This window comes from Chrysemys picta, chromosome 7 (assembly GCF_011386835.1).
Source record: "Chrysemys picta bellii isolate R12L10 chromosome 7, ASM1138683v2, whole genome shotgun sequence".
Classification (NCBI taxonomy): Eukaryota; Metazoa; Chordata; order Testudines; family Emydidae; genus Chrysemys; species Chrysemys picta.
This window is the reverse complement of record NC_088797.1, coordinates 70,786,300-70,803,299: the sequence shown is the minus strand read 5'-3', so window position 1 is coordinate 70,803,299 and position 17,000 is coordinate 70,786,300. Positions and strand designations below refer to the sequence as shown.

At 44.5% G+C, this 17,000-nt stretch overlaps 1 protein-coding gene across 6 annotated transcripts in view; it reads right to left on the bottom strand.

Moving 5' to 3' along the window:
* CSGALNACT2 (chondroitin sulfate N-acetylgalactosaminyltransferase 2) overlaps positions 1-15,126 on the bottom strand; it is a 59,114-nt gene extending 43,988 nt beyond the window's left edge. The window contains exon 1 of one of the 6 annotated variants that reach the window (XM_065551750.1): positions 14,969-15,126. The gene's annotated coding sequence lies outside the window, so the exon portion shown is untranslated. Of the gene's footprint in view, positions 1-12,521; positions 13,965-14,968 lie in introns of those variants that run through there. The other 5 variants (XM_065551754.1, XM_065551755.1, XM_065551751.1 and 2 more) reach the window with 5 other exon arrangements.
* Between the last annotated feature and the right edge of the window lie 1,874 nt (positions 15,127-17,000).

Genomic DNA, 17,000 nt, shown 5'->3' with positions numbered 1-17,000 from the left:
ACGTCCCAGCAGCCACATTTGGAATAAGACCCAACCCTGTAGGTGCACTCAGAGGCTGCCCACTGAATCAGACCCCACATGTAACATACATGGCTGAACATCTCTTTCCTGGCTCGTGAATTGCTCTTAGCCTTTGTTGGAAGATAGGCCTCCAGAGTGAGGCAACAGAGTGTGTGATCAAAGGCAAAAACTTAGGCGCTGAGGAAACTTTTACTCTGAAAATATAGGTACAGAGTGAGCTTAGTGAATCACAGTGCAGCCTAGAAGTGGGACTTGAGTGCCCAAGTACCTTTTGTGAATCTACGTCTAATTCAGCTCCCACTGAAACCAATGGGAACCCATTTCATTGACTTCAATGGTGGTTGGATCAGACCCCCAAGAAAAACTCAAACACATGCGCACCCCCACACCTCCAATAATTACCCTTATTTCAAAGAAGGGTGTAAAAAGCATGAAGGTCAAAAAGTAATATGTAAAATGTTGATTCTACTGTCATTTGTCTGAAGACAGACAACTGCCTGTCTTTTTCCCCACTGTAAATAGCCAGGTAAAATGTAAGTCTTTTCTGAGCATCTTGTGTTGATGCTAATCAGTTTTCCATGACGACTTACAACATTCTCTGTAGTAGTGCATAGCAGTTTTACTTGCTGTTTGTTTTCATTTTACATACAAATTACATGTTTATCAAAGTAAAAACCCATGAAACTTTCCTACACTTATTAGTTCATCTGTAGTCACATTTTAACCCAGCATAAAACAAAGCCAACTCAAAACTTAGAAAGGGGCCTTTTCTTCCTCCTATTGTAAAGATGTTGATGGAAGAGCAGCACCATCTGGTTGCAATTATTTTGCCTACCAATATAGTCCATACAAGACTAAGAGTATAAACCACAAATGGGAAAAATGCATGATTACTAGCCTATGAAAAGAAGGGAAGTGAATCAAAGGGATTTTGTCAATATATCACATCTGAATTGATGTCTTTGAAACAGACAGTTAAGGATGACAAGCCAACAATTTGACCTACTTTTGCCAAGGGTCCTGCAAATAACCTAGCAGTAAGACACTCACTAAGAAGGGCTGCATAAACTATGCAACACGTGACCCTGCAACAATGCGGTGTACTCATTTACTCCATACTCACAGGGACACACACACAGTAAATCTGTTACCCCAACCTGAGTTCTCAGATTCAAGCAATAAGATGCTGCTTTCTGAAGGACTCCATTCTTGTAAACTTCAAGAGCAGATTCTTAGAAAAATATTTGCCTGACTTCATTCAAAACATTAAAGGAGATGAGTGAAATGGGGGATAAATATAACCACTGATCATGCCTATAACCCAAATGGTCCTGCACACTACATATTGGCACACTCCAACATTTAGTGTCCTTTCATGAATGTTATTTATTAGCTTATGCTATTTGCCCAAAATGTGCTGCATAAAATTACACTAAGGACATTGTCTGGGTACACTGCAAGAAAGACAGGAGACTTGTTATGGGTTTTAATCAGGCCGCAACTTTATTATATAGATGTCTGGGACTACCCGGCAGATAAAGTGTACAGTGCAGGCAAATCCATGCTTATTCAAATCAATTCTCTGGGGCTTCCACCAGCCCCCCTTGTTTCTATCCAGGTCCCCCAGCCGACCCATGGCTTGGACCTTACCATCCACCACCCTTGTAAGTAGGGGTATGAGAAGGGGGGGGGGAGAGAAGGAGCGAGGGGGTTGGCTCCCACCCATACCAATCATAGGAGTCCCCAACCCCCTCCCCCGTTCTGTTCCATTATCCAGTACCTATTTTTAAGTCCTTTACCAGGCCATTTATCTGATTGCTGGCTGCCCTCCCTATGGAGTACCTGCACTGAACATCCACCCAACCTATGGCCTACCACCTTTTCTTCTCACCAGAAAAGGTCTTCTCTCACACCCGCTGTGGGGAAGGTGAAAAAACCACATTCCAACAAAGCCAATTGTGGTGGTGCAGGAAAAATTCATTCCTAGCCCCCGTTTAAAAGGGGCTACTAGCGTAAAGCCCACAGCAAGTCCTAACCAAGCCTGCCATTTGCCTGCACTAGGGGAGGGAGGGTGGGTGCTGGAAGCAGAGAGACTTGCCCCCTACCTTTGTGCACATTCCTGGGAGGGCGGGGAGGAGGGGCGCGGGGGCGAGAGAGTCACTGCTGCAAAGCTGACCACTGAGTACTACTTTTTTTTTTTTAAACAGCAGTTTCTGAACTCCTTCCTACCCCCCACTTTATTCATGTGAGCAGTCACACTGAAGTAAACGGGACTGCTTAGTGCTTCAAGTTAATTATGTGCAACTAAGATTTTGCAACAAGAGTGAACAATTAACACAGGGTATATTGTCACAAACCAGCAGTCAGAGAAGGAAAAATGTAACTGAAGAGTTATATTACAATCTCTTTACTGCTGCATTTCCCTGGAGCAGATGTGTGCAGAACATCTATTCTTACAGCTTGCATATCACAATGTAAACACAATGGGCAGCAAGGGATGAGCAAATTTTCCAGATATTCCTGGAATGTTGCTCAGCAGCTGATTAATCACCCTCCATAATCATCTCAAACCAATATGGTTACACCCAACACTGAGCTTGTTATATATTCAATACATTAAAAAAAAAAAAAAAAAAAGACAATGCAGTATCATGGTTGATAATTTAAACTACTGTAACTCAGGCAAAGTTATACTGTAGTTCTCCCAGAAACTATAATTTATCCACATAGCATGCATGTAACACTGAGTATATGTTGTAAGACACATGCACCAATACACATGTACAACGTGGCAGATTTACAGCTGCTATGGGAAGCGTAACTAAGTTTCCTGACTTGTCTGCTTAACATTTCAACCATAATGCTACATTAACAGATTTTTTTTGCACTAAATTTTCATGGTTTTTTTAAAAAGGTGAGCTGTATTTATTGCTTTTCTCTTCCTGCATCATGAAGGCATTATATTAAATATAACCAGGAAAAAGTAAAACACGTGCCCCAGGTATGTTACAACACTCTGAAGATCCAAGTAGAAAAGAAGAAAAAACAATACATGAGACATTAAGTATTCTAAGATCATATGCAAACACATTACTTATAACACATTTCTATTATTCTCCTTACTATCCGACTATCTAAAAAACCCAAATTATGTGCCCCAACATTTACGGTGATCAAAATCCACCTCTTTTCTCCCTTAAAATATCCATACACATATTACAAAGTAGATTTTTCTCTCCTTTCTTTCCACTGTTTCTTTTTCCCTTTCCTTGCTGTAGAAAAGCTAAATTGCAGTCATGAGTTTCACATTCGATTCAGGAAGTGGTGAAATTTGTGATCATTCTGTTCTCTTTTATATATGAAGAAGAAAGACTGAATACCACTATAGCTAAAACAAATACTAAAGGACTACTAGAAATGATCACAACAGCAGCTAACTTTTAAAAATGCGGTATAGAATGTAAAATGTAATCAGCCTGTGCAAAAAAAAAAAAAAAATGGAGATTCAGGCTCGTCTCACCCATTTCCTGCCACAAAAAGTAATTCAATGCACAAGATAAACACAAAGATTTTTATTAATATGTAGTTGAATGTTTAGATCTGAAGAAGTTAGCACTCTTAAAACAGATAAAGTAAGATTCTGTAAGGACTAAATTACAGTTTTCAATTGACAAAAGGTCTTTTCACTATACTTCTATAGTAGTAATAGTAGCAACAACATTGGAAGCACCTCACATCTTCCTAACATTATACAAACAACAATCCTGCATTTGCCAGATTTTAGCAAACTAAGCCCCACATCAACAAAGTTAAACCAATCATGAATCCCTCCTGTAACCCTTTTACACACACACACACACACACACACACACACACACACACACACACACACACACACACACACCCTCTTCCCTTCACATGTTGGGAAAGGCCTACTTGAAATAAGCAGTCACTCAGAGTAGAAAGCATATGTAGATCTTCTTAGTACAATACTTACACACGTATAACTTTCTTATTAGACAAGCCCTGAGGAAGTTAAGATGTGAATGTAAACCACTGTTATTCTTGTGTAACTCCCAACACAGACATACTTAGCCCTGGTCGGGGGGGGGGGGGGGGGGTGTCGATCTAAGTTACACAACTTCAGATATGTGAATAACGTAGCTGAAGCCAACATGCTTAGATCAACTTACCGTGGTGTCTTCACCGCGGTGAGTCGACTGCTGCCATTCCCCCGTCAACTCTGCCTGCACCTCTCATAGAATATCAGGGTTGGAAGGGACCTCAGGAGGTCAACTAATCCAACCCCCTGCTCAAAGCAGGACCAATCCCCAGACAGATTTTTGCCCCAGATCCCTAAATGGCCCCCTCAAGGATTGAACTCACAACCCTGGATTTAGCAGGCCAATGCTCAAACCACTGAGCTATCCCTCCCCCCCCACTGAGCTGGAGTACAGGGGTCGACAGGAGAGCACTCTCGGATCAATTTATTGCGTCTAGACTAAACGTGATAAATCGACCCCTGCTGGATCGATTGCTGCCCGCCGTTCCGGCGGGTAGTGAAGACATAACCTAAGGGCGAGTCTACACTACAAAATGAAGTTGACCTAAGTTATATTGAAGTACAGCTACTGAAGTAATTAAATCGCTTTTGCATGTCCACACTACATTCCTTGTGGTGGTGGTGTGCGTTCTCACCAAGAACATTTGTACCAATTTAATTGTCAGTGTCGGGCACTGTGGGACAGCTTCTGAAAGGCAGCAACAGTCGATGTAAGCAACGCAATTTCTACACTGACCCTACATAGACCTAAACACTACGCCTCTTGTGGAGGTGGAGTTACTTGGAGCTAGTCTACACTGGTAACGCTAAAACGCTGCCGCGGCAGCGCTTTAACACGCCTTGTGTAGTCATGACGCAGCATTCTAAAAACACACTTTAACGAGGGGCGTAGCTCCCGGCACTGGGGCACTGTTTACACTGGTGCTTTAGAGCACTGCAACTTGCTGCACTCAGGAGAGTGTTTTTTAACAGCGCTGCAACTTTCTTGCTCAGGGGTGTAAATTGCCAGTGTAGACAAGCCCTAAGTCAGTGTAGTGGGCAAGTTACATCAGTGGAAGCTACATTTTAGTGTAGACACTTACAGAGTTGGCATAAAATAAGCTGCCTTATATTGACCTATTTGCCTTATTCTGGCATAAGAATGTCTTTTTCCAGTTTATCTTAGGCTAGGTCTACACTACCCGCCTGAATCGGCGGGTAGAAATCGACCTCTTGGGGATCGATTTATCGCGTCCCGTTGGGACGCGACAATCGGTCCCCAAATCGACGCTCTTACTCCACCAGCAGAGGTGGGAGTAAGCGCCGTCGACAGGAAGCCGCAGAGGTCGATTTTGCCGCCTTCCTCACAGCGGGGTAAGTCGGCTGCGATACGTCGAATTCAGCTACGCTATTCACGTAGCTGAATTTGCGTATCTTAAATCGACTCCCCCCTGTAGTGTAGATGTAGCCTTATGTTGCTTTGGAAATGGTTTAACTTATGCCTAAAAAAGCCACTCTTATTCTGGAATAACAATTTCCATTAATAGTTATACCAGTATAACTGCAGCAGTTTAACTATACCAGCATAGCTATACTGGTGTAACTAGCAAAACTTTCCTATGTAGACAAGGCCTGAAGTGTTTTAAAAGCAGTAAAATAGTTAACAACGTTGACATTTAAAGTACCATCATTGTTAGCGTTAGCACCCATTGAAGTAAATGGAGCAGCTCACACCTCAGAGCTTTTGTTACAGACTCTCTGCAAACTCAAATATCACTACTGATTACACTGTCATTTTCAATATCTTCTTTTTTTTAAAAAAAATATATATATGAAAGTTGAGACTCTGTTGAACAATTAAGAGGCCCACTAAAGTAATTGACTACCATAGCAGGCTTTGAAATAGGTAAGCGTTTTCCTCATTTTACTGGTGGGAAAATGGAGATTCATATTCACAAAGCAAAACAGCTAGCATTAGAGCTAAGAAGTTTGTCTCCTAGTTCTTTGGAGTCATCCCTCTGCAGTATCCCTATTTTATAGGCCAGTCTGTTTTCAGACAGACAAGAACCCAAGACATATTATGAATTTGCAACAATCAAAATTATAGCTTTACGTAGTAGAGAACTGAAAAGATAAAGTTATATTGCCTAAGACTTTCTTTTAATCCTTCTGGGATGAAACCTGAAATTGTATTAATTATTTGAGGCATTCAAGCCACCTCTGTAACTAAGTCATAAAAGCAACAGTTTAAGCATTTCCATGAAATAAATCAATTCATATTATGAAATAATTTTAATATTCTAAATACAATTTTGAAATGGGCTGTTGACAATTAAACTATTAAAAAGTGTCACAGCAATATCCTCTTTGGGGCTGTGATTTAATATAAAAAATTTTGTCTCATCTTTCATCAGTTAATGTATTCAAATAGTTGTTTCACAGTAAGTGTGAGGAAGACTAAAACAGCTATGTTCTCCGTTTCCAATCATTTCTCCACATTTAGTCCATGTGGTAATTTGGCTTGAAGGCTATGAAGAGCCTCAGCCAGTTTGAAAATGCAGCTGGTATTTAATATGCAAATTCTAAGAAACAAACACTATTTTTTTACACAAGATTATAAATCAATTAGCCAGGATCAGTTCACATATCCTGCCTCCCACAGATTATTCTCTTGAACAATATTCAATTGATTAGTCATTCCTCAATCCACAGCTTTGAATGTAGAGCTTTTCCCTCCCATCTTCTCCATTAACTTCGAAGTATCTAGCAAACAGTAGCTACAGGAAGCTCATTTCACCCTTCTCCTAGCTAGCATAAGTTACTTGTGTCAATTCTGGTATCAAATATACCTGAAAGCAGGGTGCCAAAAATTATTTTAACACTCATAAAATGCATCTCAGAACTACGGTAAGAACAGCATTTATCACAGCTAAAAAAAACCCTTCCATTTTACAACTGAAGAACTGCAATACCATTCTCAGATACTGTAACTGAGCATAAAGCGGCCCTGCTAAAGACTAACAACATTACACTTAAGCTAAGGCTATGTCTACACTGCACTTTTGTCTTTAAAGCATTTGCCGGTTAGGGGAAAACAGGAAAAACAGCCCTGACTGACAAAGTTTTAACAACAAAAAGCACAAGGGTGGACAATGCTTTGTCAGAGGGAGAGTGTCCCTACTGTCCCTTGTTGGGGGTAGTTTTATGTTGCCAACAGGAGAGCTCTCTCCTGCCAGCAAAGAGCGGCTACACTGCGTACCTTACAGCGTCATGGCTGTAGCAGCACAACTGTGCCACTGTAAGGTACACGGTGTAAACATAGAAACAAGACATTTGAGTCTCTAAGAATGTGCGTCTTTGCACTGATCAGCTGAACGCTGAACAACAGTTTCCCCCTCTGCACCCTATGCAGAAGTTAAAATGTTAAAACACCTCTCTAATCAATGGAAACCGCAGATGCTCAACACCTCTTAAAGTTAGGCCACAGTCATCTACATATTATTTGATCATCACCGAAGTCGGTAGTCCTCAGCCTTATTCCATCTAACCTAGCCCCCCCCCCCCCCGCCCCCCGCACCCACTTAGCAATAGGAAAAGGCTGGGTGAGCATGACTCCCTGATACACTGAACAAACAAGTTGCAGGTACTGTTAGGTTTCTTTTTTACATAATAGGCAAGAGTGGCAATCACTAAATTATGCCATTTTAATACTGTTTAAGGTTTTGTTGTTTTCCTTTCTGTGCTAAGGCATGGAAAATTCTTATTAAACAATTCTCATGCGTTACTTCTTTGCCTTTTCTCACAATGGGCACATCAAGCCAGGTTAGACTATGAACGAAGCACAGGAACTTGCATCAGCTAACGAAGTGGTAAAAACACTTAGCAGGGCTTGGAAAAAGTGGAGTAATGACTGGATTAATTCTAATATTTCACAGCTCACACAAAAATGAGAAGAGGAAGGATGCTCCCACAGAGAGGTCCAGATAAAAAGCCATGGTGAGAAGGGAGCTGCTTTTGGACCATGCTTGGGGAATCATCTTTCCTATCAGCCTCTGACTAGTATGTGCTCATCAGTTTAAATCCCTGTCATGTTTTCCTTCAGGCTCCTGGAAGTGAACAGGAATGCTCTCCCACCCTCCCTATCCACTCCAGAGGCTCCTGGCTGCTTTGAGGGGTGGGCTCTCTAATACTTTTTAATCCCTTCTCACCTCTAAATCCAGATCCTTCCTCTGCTTTCAAAGAGCACAGGCAGCAAAAATTAATGCCAGCCAGTTTTACTACTGTTCACAGGATTCTGATTAGCATTAGTGAAACTGACAAGCATCATATTAATCTAGGGAAAAGCTTTAAGCATAAACACTCCAGAACCATTTGTCTGGAGGCAACAGTGCATCTGAAGGTTCTCTTTTAAAAATAGCTTGAGCTCTCGATGCCTTAAGTTTCCCTAGGAAGATTTATTAGTCAACACAAGGACAGTAGATTTTTGAAGTCCCGATACTTTGCTCTATCTGAGCACCTTGCACTTTCAGAGTACTTTGCAAAATGAACTAATACATCTCATTCTGACGGGTGAAGCACATAGTTTTGAGGAAGTCTCACTTCCTTCCTGAGCACTGCAATCCAGAATACTGTACATTTTTTTTTTAAACCTGTGAAACCTGCAGCCCTCCATTATACAAATTTGGCCCAAAAGAATCAAAATGTACTTCCAGAGCAGATATGCAGATAATATGTGGACACTTGATCAGAAAGAGAAGAATAGCCATTTGCTATGGAGGGAAGACTCTCAGATTGTCCAGTTAGTTACATTGTTATCAACAGATAACACTGATCACAGACATATCCTGTGTGCATGCCCAAATTAATGTCTACGCAGAATCAAATAGTACAAACAGTGGAACTATCTGTTGCACTTGGCACAAAAACTCAGTCATCAGTTGAATAGTTTTGCATTATCTCATTGAAATTAAAGAGCAGGTGACGTTAAGAGGCTAGGTACAAGGCAGAATCCAAAACCACCAATCCTAAAATGGGTTTCAGTGCATATTGGGTCAGACCAAACATCCATATAGCACAGTATCCGGTCTTCCAACAGTGGCCAATGCCAGGTGCCGCAGAGGAATAAATTGTTTCCTAGGATATCAATGGAATAATAATCTGGCTACATTTTGAAATGTGTCAGGAATTTTTAGAAATAAAAGTTAAATTTATACAAATATTTAATATTAGTTGCCAAAATTTTGTGGGGGCACTGCAAATTTTAACCAACTTTTCTACCTGCAACTCAGAAGCTACTACTCCTGAGAACAGGGTACTATCTTAATATGAACAACAGAAAGAAGCTGCTACCAAAGGGAGCTGCCTCCTTTGCATTGGAGCAATCCGTCAGGGGATCCAAGATCACTGGAAACAGAGGGAGCACTGAAGACCTTGAAGTAGGTGGCTAAGCAAACACAGGAGTCAGGATCATGGAACTGGTTCCAGGGAGGACAATGAGAGGGATTGCTGAAGAGGCAATCGATCTCATGGTGGGCTTGAGCTTGCTTATGTGCGGTGCGAGTAATCAATTTAATCAGGAAGTGACTGGGAAGCAGAAAGGGATGGAGTGCATTCAAATTTATTTTGATTGGTGTTGAAGTTGATTGTGGGTGGCAAGAAAATATTTCTTCACCACCAAGAGGTGGTCTCCTACTCAAATTTTTGGGGAACCCCAAGTTTAAATTATTTGATAAATTTGCTCAGCCACCTTCCACAGGGCTTTTGTTTGTTTTATTTTGTTTTGTTAAGTTCACTGGTTTGCTGATTTACATGGTCAGATGATTTTACCACTGTGCTAGCAGCAATTTTTAAAACTATTGCTTCCACTCAGTCTGAAAAAATGAGATTTATTTTTGTCTCATCACCATGTAGGACTGAATTTATTCCAACACAATTCAAAAAGGATCAAAGTTAATTACAAAAAAAAAAAATACTCTAACGCTGGCAAAAGACACTTGATTGAAAAGACAGAAAACTGAAATGCTCTATTGACAGATAAAGCAAGGTAGTAACAGTGCAAACATTCCGTGCACTCTTTGATATGCCTCAATCTTTACTTGACAAGATCTAAGGAAGGTGGCAGTGAAGAAGACAGTTCACTCCATTCTTAGCCTTGCTGAGATTAACAAGACGACATGTAATAAGCGTCAGCAGTAGCAACAGCTGTATTAACATGTTTTGACAAAGTTCTGAATTGCATCCATCAATGGATGCAATTCAGAATGAATTACTAGCTGATGATGTAACACTTTTCAGCATAGGTGCTGGAACTAGGGGCACACCCTGTGGCTTGAAGTGGTTTCCATTATATACAGGGTTTACTGTTTGATTCAATGGCTCTCGGCGCCCCCACTATAAAAATTGTTCCAGCATCCCTGTCTTTCAGATCCAACCAACTCAGGCCAGATACAAAAGGCAATTGAGAGGTGAAGATTCACAGTTGTGAAGACATCTTTTAAGCCATCTGGTTCACCTGTGATTGCATGTCTATCCATACCCAACATAACATTTGAAGTCTCTCAGTATATATTTTTAAAACAAATGCAATAGAAAGCAGGAGTATCCAAACTTTTCAGCATAGAGCCAAACATGGGGCAAAACATTTTCTTTAAAGAATCAAGGGGCCACAATCAATGTCCTGTTCTGCTCCCTTTGCACCTTTTTATTATGCCCACTGCAGACTACAGAGTAGCAACAAGGAACTTAACCAGGGTCTTAATTTCACACTGCTGATGGGTAAATCTATGAACAGATTTTTCCATAGCCTAAAAAAAAAAAAGGTATACATTAATTTGACACTGGGGTAAACATAATTTTAGAAAGGTAGTTTCTAGAAATTATTCTTTGAAAATAAAGATGCCAATCAACTTGACTGCACTAAAGTGCTTTTAACAACAGCTTTATCTTCCAATTTTACACTCAAAACCCTTATTTTTTTGCATGCTGCAGAACTGATCTGGACACATCATACATCAATTGAAAGCACATGATGAACAGATATTAGGAACAGGATTAGCTTTTTAAGTCAATTGGTGACAGACTGGCAGGTAGGGTTCTTACTAAAAAAACACGCTTATTTGGCACAATTCATATGAGTATCAGTTTACTTAGCAAAACCATAGCTGGCAAAAAAATAGTGGTTACTGCAGATTCCCTCATTTCTTTCCATGCCATTCTCTTCTTTTGAGGGGAAAACAGATACAGTTTGTATTTTCTTGCAATTCCTATGAGCTAAGAGTAAATCTGATTTGTGCCTAGAAGACGGTATGGAATTAAAATGCAACACACACCAACAGCACTGAAATGGAGAAATGTAATTGCAAATAAATACCTTGCCACAGTTTATTGATTATGGAGTCATGATAAACAGATTGCTGAGAGCTTTCTGCAGCGATATCTAATCCCACATGACTCAAGTCTCCGATTACAAAGTGTTCAGCGGTAATACAGAACCAAGCTACCAAAAGTGTACTCTTTAACATATAACATTAAACTGTTAACTGGGAACAGGTCTGTGACGAGAAAGAAGTGCATTTTTTTCCAGAAATAAAAATTACACACGCAAGGCATCCACATGTGAAGGATAAGATGACTTCTCAAGACCTTGTCTAAAATTACAGATTGAAAGAATCCTCTGACTTGTTTCTACCACTTGGTTATCTGACCCAGTTACAACTGGATTTAAACTGTGATGGGAACAGGACAGATATATTACCCAAAGCTTGGTGTTTGTTATGGGTGCATTCTCTCCCCCAAGCTACCGATTTTAGTTGTGCTTAAGCCAGATCCCCTGACTTGGCTACAACTGTCCAAAATGCGGTCTCAAGACATACAGTGGAACAGATACATAGTGAACTTAAATATAGTTGAGCTCAAGTCACAAGGAAACTGAATGAGAGATCTGAATTGGTTCAATGCTATGCCAATTACAATTCTGGTTTTAGCAAGGCTGCTCTTGTGGGAGGGAGAGATGAAACTCACACTATAACAAGTTGCTTAGTTGCATACAGTCTTCTCTAATTTGGTATTAGAAACTACCAGGACAATCTCTTCTATTTAATATTCACTCCTCCATATCAGAGGCAAAATTCCTTGCATCACAGAAACTGATGACGGTATTTCTGTCACCTTCCATTCGACTCCTAAACATTTAGCAAACAGAAGCACCTTGGAAGTTAAAGGGAGACTCCTATCTAATCAAGGCTGATTTCAATGCTGAAACAACAGTATATGAACCATCACACAAACACTGCCAGCATAGGCTTATGCTGTGTAATCCAAATATGGTCATCAGACAGCATAGACATTCAGAGCACGCACACACACACACACCAGGGACAGAGCTACAGTACCAAATCTTGCTCTTTTGGAGGCTAATTCCTTCATTTGCGACTAATTTTAAAACAGTATCCTAAGGTACCTCATTCTCATGATGAAAGCTTTTCTATCCCATCTGTAGTGAGGCATTTATCTCAGTCTTCTCTTTCTCCCTTCCCCTCCTCAGATCTTTCATTCAAGTCTACATCAGGCTGACCCAGAAGAGCTAAGATCATGCCAGGTTTTCATAAAGAAACGAAACACAGCTCACCTAGAGAAAGACACTGCAGAAACCCCAGCTGTTGCAGAGAAGAATGAAGATGATGGGAGGGAGAGAGAGATGCACAAAAGGGACTAGGGGCTGGAGTACGGAACAGAGAATAAAAGTGACAGGCAGATTGCAATGGTGGAAAAAAACAGAAATATACAGGGCTCACGGGGAACTGGGATAAGAGGTAAAAAAAGATACTAAGAAATATATGTGGGTGGGAGTGTATGCTAAGAGTACCAACTGTATTGGGGAAAGGAGAGGAATTAGATCCTCAAGTTGATTTAGGAGAGGGAATTGGAAAGGCAGAAAATAAAAAGTCTTAAAAGGATCAAGGAAAGGGGAGGGGGGAAAGGATGTTAGAGAGAAATAAAAGGTGCCACAATGTTGAGAATTGGCAAGGAAATAAAAGATGGGAGGGGAGGGTAAATAAATGGAAGAAAAGAAGAATGAAGAATCAGGAAGGAGGGATAGCAATGGGAGGGGATTCCTGGGTTGGGGGATTGAGAAAAGTAAGGAGGAAGATAACAGTGCAGGCATCTGGAAAAAGAAGTGGGGATAAAACAGAAAAGCTAGGAGAATCAGAGGGGGTAGGCAAGAGACCTAACTGCACCAGGAAAGCCATGGGAGGGGATACCTGCACTGGGGGAGGAGGGCATGGAGGAAAGGAAGGGGGTAGCTGCACAAGGTGGGCCATGAGGGGCTGGGGTAGCTGCATAAGGGAGACTGTGGTGGGAAAGGGATGGGGGAGCAGCTGCCCCAGAGGACTATGGGGCAAAGAGGAGATGGCTGCACAAAGGGGATACAGAGGGCTAGGGAGTGCTGCGCCGGGGGACTATGGTGGGAAGGGGATGGGGGGCAGCTGCACTGGGGGGTTATGAGGGGAGGAGGAGAAGGTGGCTGCACAAGGGGGATACAGAGGGCTGGGAGGTAGCTGTGTGGGGTGAAGGGGAGAAGGTAGCTGCACAAGGGGGCTATAGGGGGCTGGGGGTAGCTGCGCAAGAGGTGATATGGGGGAGGGGAGAAGGTGGCTGCACAAAGGGGATACAGAGGGATGGGGGGTAGTTGTGCTGGGTGGAGGGTAGGAGGTAGCTGCACAAGGGGGCTGGGGGTAGCTGCGCCGGGAGGCTATGGGGGAAGGGGAGGAGGTAGTTGCACAAGGGGGCTGGGGGTAGCTGCGCCGGGAGGCTATGGGGGAAGGGGAGGAGGTAGCTGCACAAGGGGGCTGGGGGTAGCTGCGCCGGGAGGCTATGGGGGGAGCGTAGGCGGTAGTTGCACAAGGGGACAGGGGGTAGCTGCGCCGGGAGGCTATGGGGAAAGGGGAGGAGGTAGCTGCACAAGGGGGCTGGGGGTAGCTGCGCCGGGAGGCTATGGGTAAGGGGAGGAGGTAGTTGCACAAGGGGGCAGGGGGTAGCTGCGCCGGGAGGCTATGGGGGAAGGGGAGGAGGTAGCTGCACAAGGGGGCTGGGGGTAGCTGCGCCGGGAGGCTATGGGGGGAGCGTAGGCGGTAGTTGCACAAGGGGGCAGCTGCGCCGGGAGGCTATGGGGGGGAGCGTAGGCGGTAGTTGCACAAGGGGGCTGGGGGTAGCTGCGCCGGGAGGCTATGGGGGAAGGGGAGGAGGTAGCTGCACAAGGGGGCAGGGGGTAGCTGCGCCGGGAGGCTATGGGGGAAGGGGAGGAGGTAGCTGCACAAGGGGGCAGGGGGTAGCTGCGCCGGGAGGCTATGGGGAAAGGGGAGGAGGTAGCTGCACAAGGGGGCTGGGGGTAGCTGCGCCGGGAGGCTATGGGTAAGGGGAGGAGGTAGCTGCACAAGGGGGCAGGGGGTAGCTGCGCCGGGAGGCTATGGGGGAAGGGGAGGAGGTAGCTGCACAAGGGGGCTGGGGGTAGCTGCGCCGGGAGGCTATGGGTAAGGGGAGGAGGTAGTTGCACAAGGGGGCAGGGGGTAGCTGCGCCGGGAGGCTATGGGGGAAGGGGAGGAGGTAGCTGCACAAGGGGGCAGGGGGTAGCTGCGCCGGGAGGCTATGGGGGAAGGGGAGGAGGTAGCTGCACAAGGGGGCAGGGGGTAGCTGCGCCGGGAGGCTATGGGGGGAGCGTAGGCGGTAGTTGCACAAGGGGACAGGGGGTAGCTGCGCCGGGAGGCTCTGCGGGACGGGAGGACACTAGGGGGCAGCTGCGCCTGGGGGGCAGGACGGATGAAGCAGCCGCCCAGGAGCAGGGCCGCGAAGCTGCGGCCCGCGAGGGACGGGCCCGGCGCGGGGGGCGGGGGACTGCGCGCTACTCACCGGCCTCTCCCGCCGCCTCCCGGCTCGGCGCAGCGGCCCCACTTCTCACGAGCCAGGAACCGGCCGGAGGCGCGGCTCAGCCGCAGCCCCTTAAAGCGGCAGGCCGCGGCCCCGGGAGACGGGCTGGGGGCGGGGACGAGTGGCCCGCTCCTCCCCTTGGCCCGGCGGGCGGGCGGGGCTTCATCCCTCCCTGGGCCTGGCCACGACGGGGGCGGGATCGGGGGCTCCCCATGGCCCGGGGGCTATTCGGGGCCCTCTCCAGCCTTGGGGAGCAGTTTAAAAGGTCCCTCCGCCCCCACCCCCACACTTGGCTTTCAACCCCACCGCCCCCTCAACACAAACAACCCTTCGGACCAGCCCCCTGCACTATCCGCCACCCCACACACGGGGGGGGGGGGGGTCACTCGTGGTCCCACCCCAAGCGCACCCCTCAGCTAGACATGCCGGTGGTACTCAGGGGGTCCCCCACCCCCACATGCATATGGCAGTAGGCTGAGCCCATTGCACACACAGACCCCCAATGCACGCACACAAGGATCAGGGGTTCCACGGCAAACCCTTCCACAGGTAGCAGCAGAGACCCTGCTGCCACACCTAAAGGGCACTTGTGGGGTAATCACAAGGTCTCTTCCCCCGCCCCCAAAAAAACCCTTTTATTTCTTTGGGGTATCACAACAGCAGAGCACCCACAGCAAGATAACCTTCAGCCACAGAAACATGAGGATGTTGCACCATAGAGAAATCCATCTCATTGCAGTGTGTGGGGTCTTGCTTGCACCGTTGGACAAACTGAAGAAAGAGACTGACAGTTCATATTGCAACAGATTGCTCTCCTGACCTGCACAGATCTTCACTGGGTGTTCTGCATGGCCACAGAGACGAGCCCCTGGGCTTTGAGATACCCTATGTTGAGTGGAAGTTTAAACATTGTTCTGACATATTGCCAAACCCCAGAGAAGTCCAAAATCATAAAGGAAAAAACTCAGAATCTCAAATAAGAATGCATGTTGGTGTTTGGGCTGCCTATTGATTTTGAAACTTTAGTGGTGAATACAATAATAGAAGGCTGAAATTTCAACCTGAAGTGAAACCCAGAAGATAGCAGAGATGCTCTGCTAGAACGAAGAGTCCTGGGGCACCTTTAAGACTAACAGATGTATTGGAGCATAAGCTTTCGTGGGTGAATACCCACTTTGTCAGACTCTGACGAAGTGGGTATTCGCCCACGAAAGCTTATGCTCCAATACATCTGTTAGTCTTAAAGGTGCCACAGGACTCTCTCTTGCTTTTTACAGATCCAGACTAACACGGATACCCCTCTGATACTTTGCTAGAACGGAGACCCCACTTTGTTATTGGCATAATCAATAAAGTACTAAATAACCATAATTAAGTATGCCATCTATTTTATTCAAAGCCATTCATGTATGCCTTGTCTGTCCAGGGTCTTTACCCACCAACGTAGTTATGTCACAAGGCTTTAGACTATATACTTAGTTAGTCCCTGTTCTCTGACCTACTGGATAAGAAACAAGAAGCTGAACTTGAATCAAAAATAATGAGGAGACCGGTGGCACCGTAAAAACTAACAGATTTATTTGGGCATAAGCAGAAGTGGATTTTTTACCCACGAAAGCTTATGCCCAAATAAATCTGTTAGTCTTTAAGGTGCCATCGGACTCATCATTGCTTTTGTGGACACAGATTAACACGGCTACGCCTCTGAAACTTGAATCAGTCCATCCAGCCTCAGCGCACCTGAGCACAGATCCATCCACCCAATCACAATATACTTTTCCTAATGCTTGCAGGAAGCATGCCAAGCTTCCTTGTAATTATAACAGTAGACCCAAAACATCTGGAAAAGGCTGCATTGTTTTAAGGACTATGTAGCACTTTGTTTGTTCTATACTCTTTTGTATCTGCTCTATCCCCTGGACTGTAGAGATATTAGTTCAAGGCAGTGATTTATTATTTTTTGGCATAATGCACCTGTTCTGTATGCCATACGCTCAGGGTGCTACATAAACAA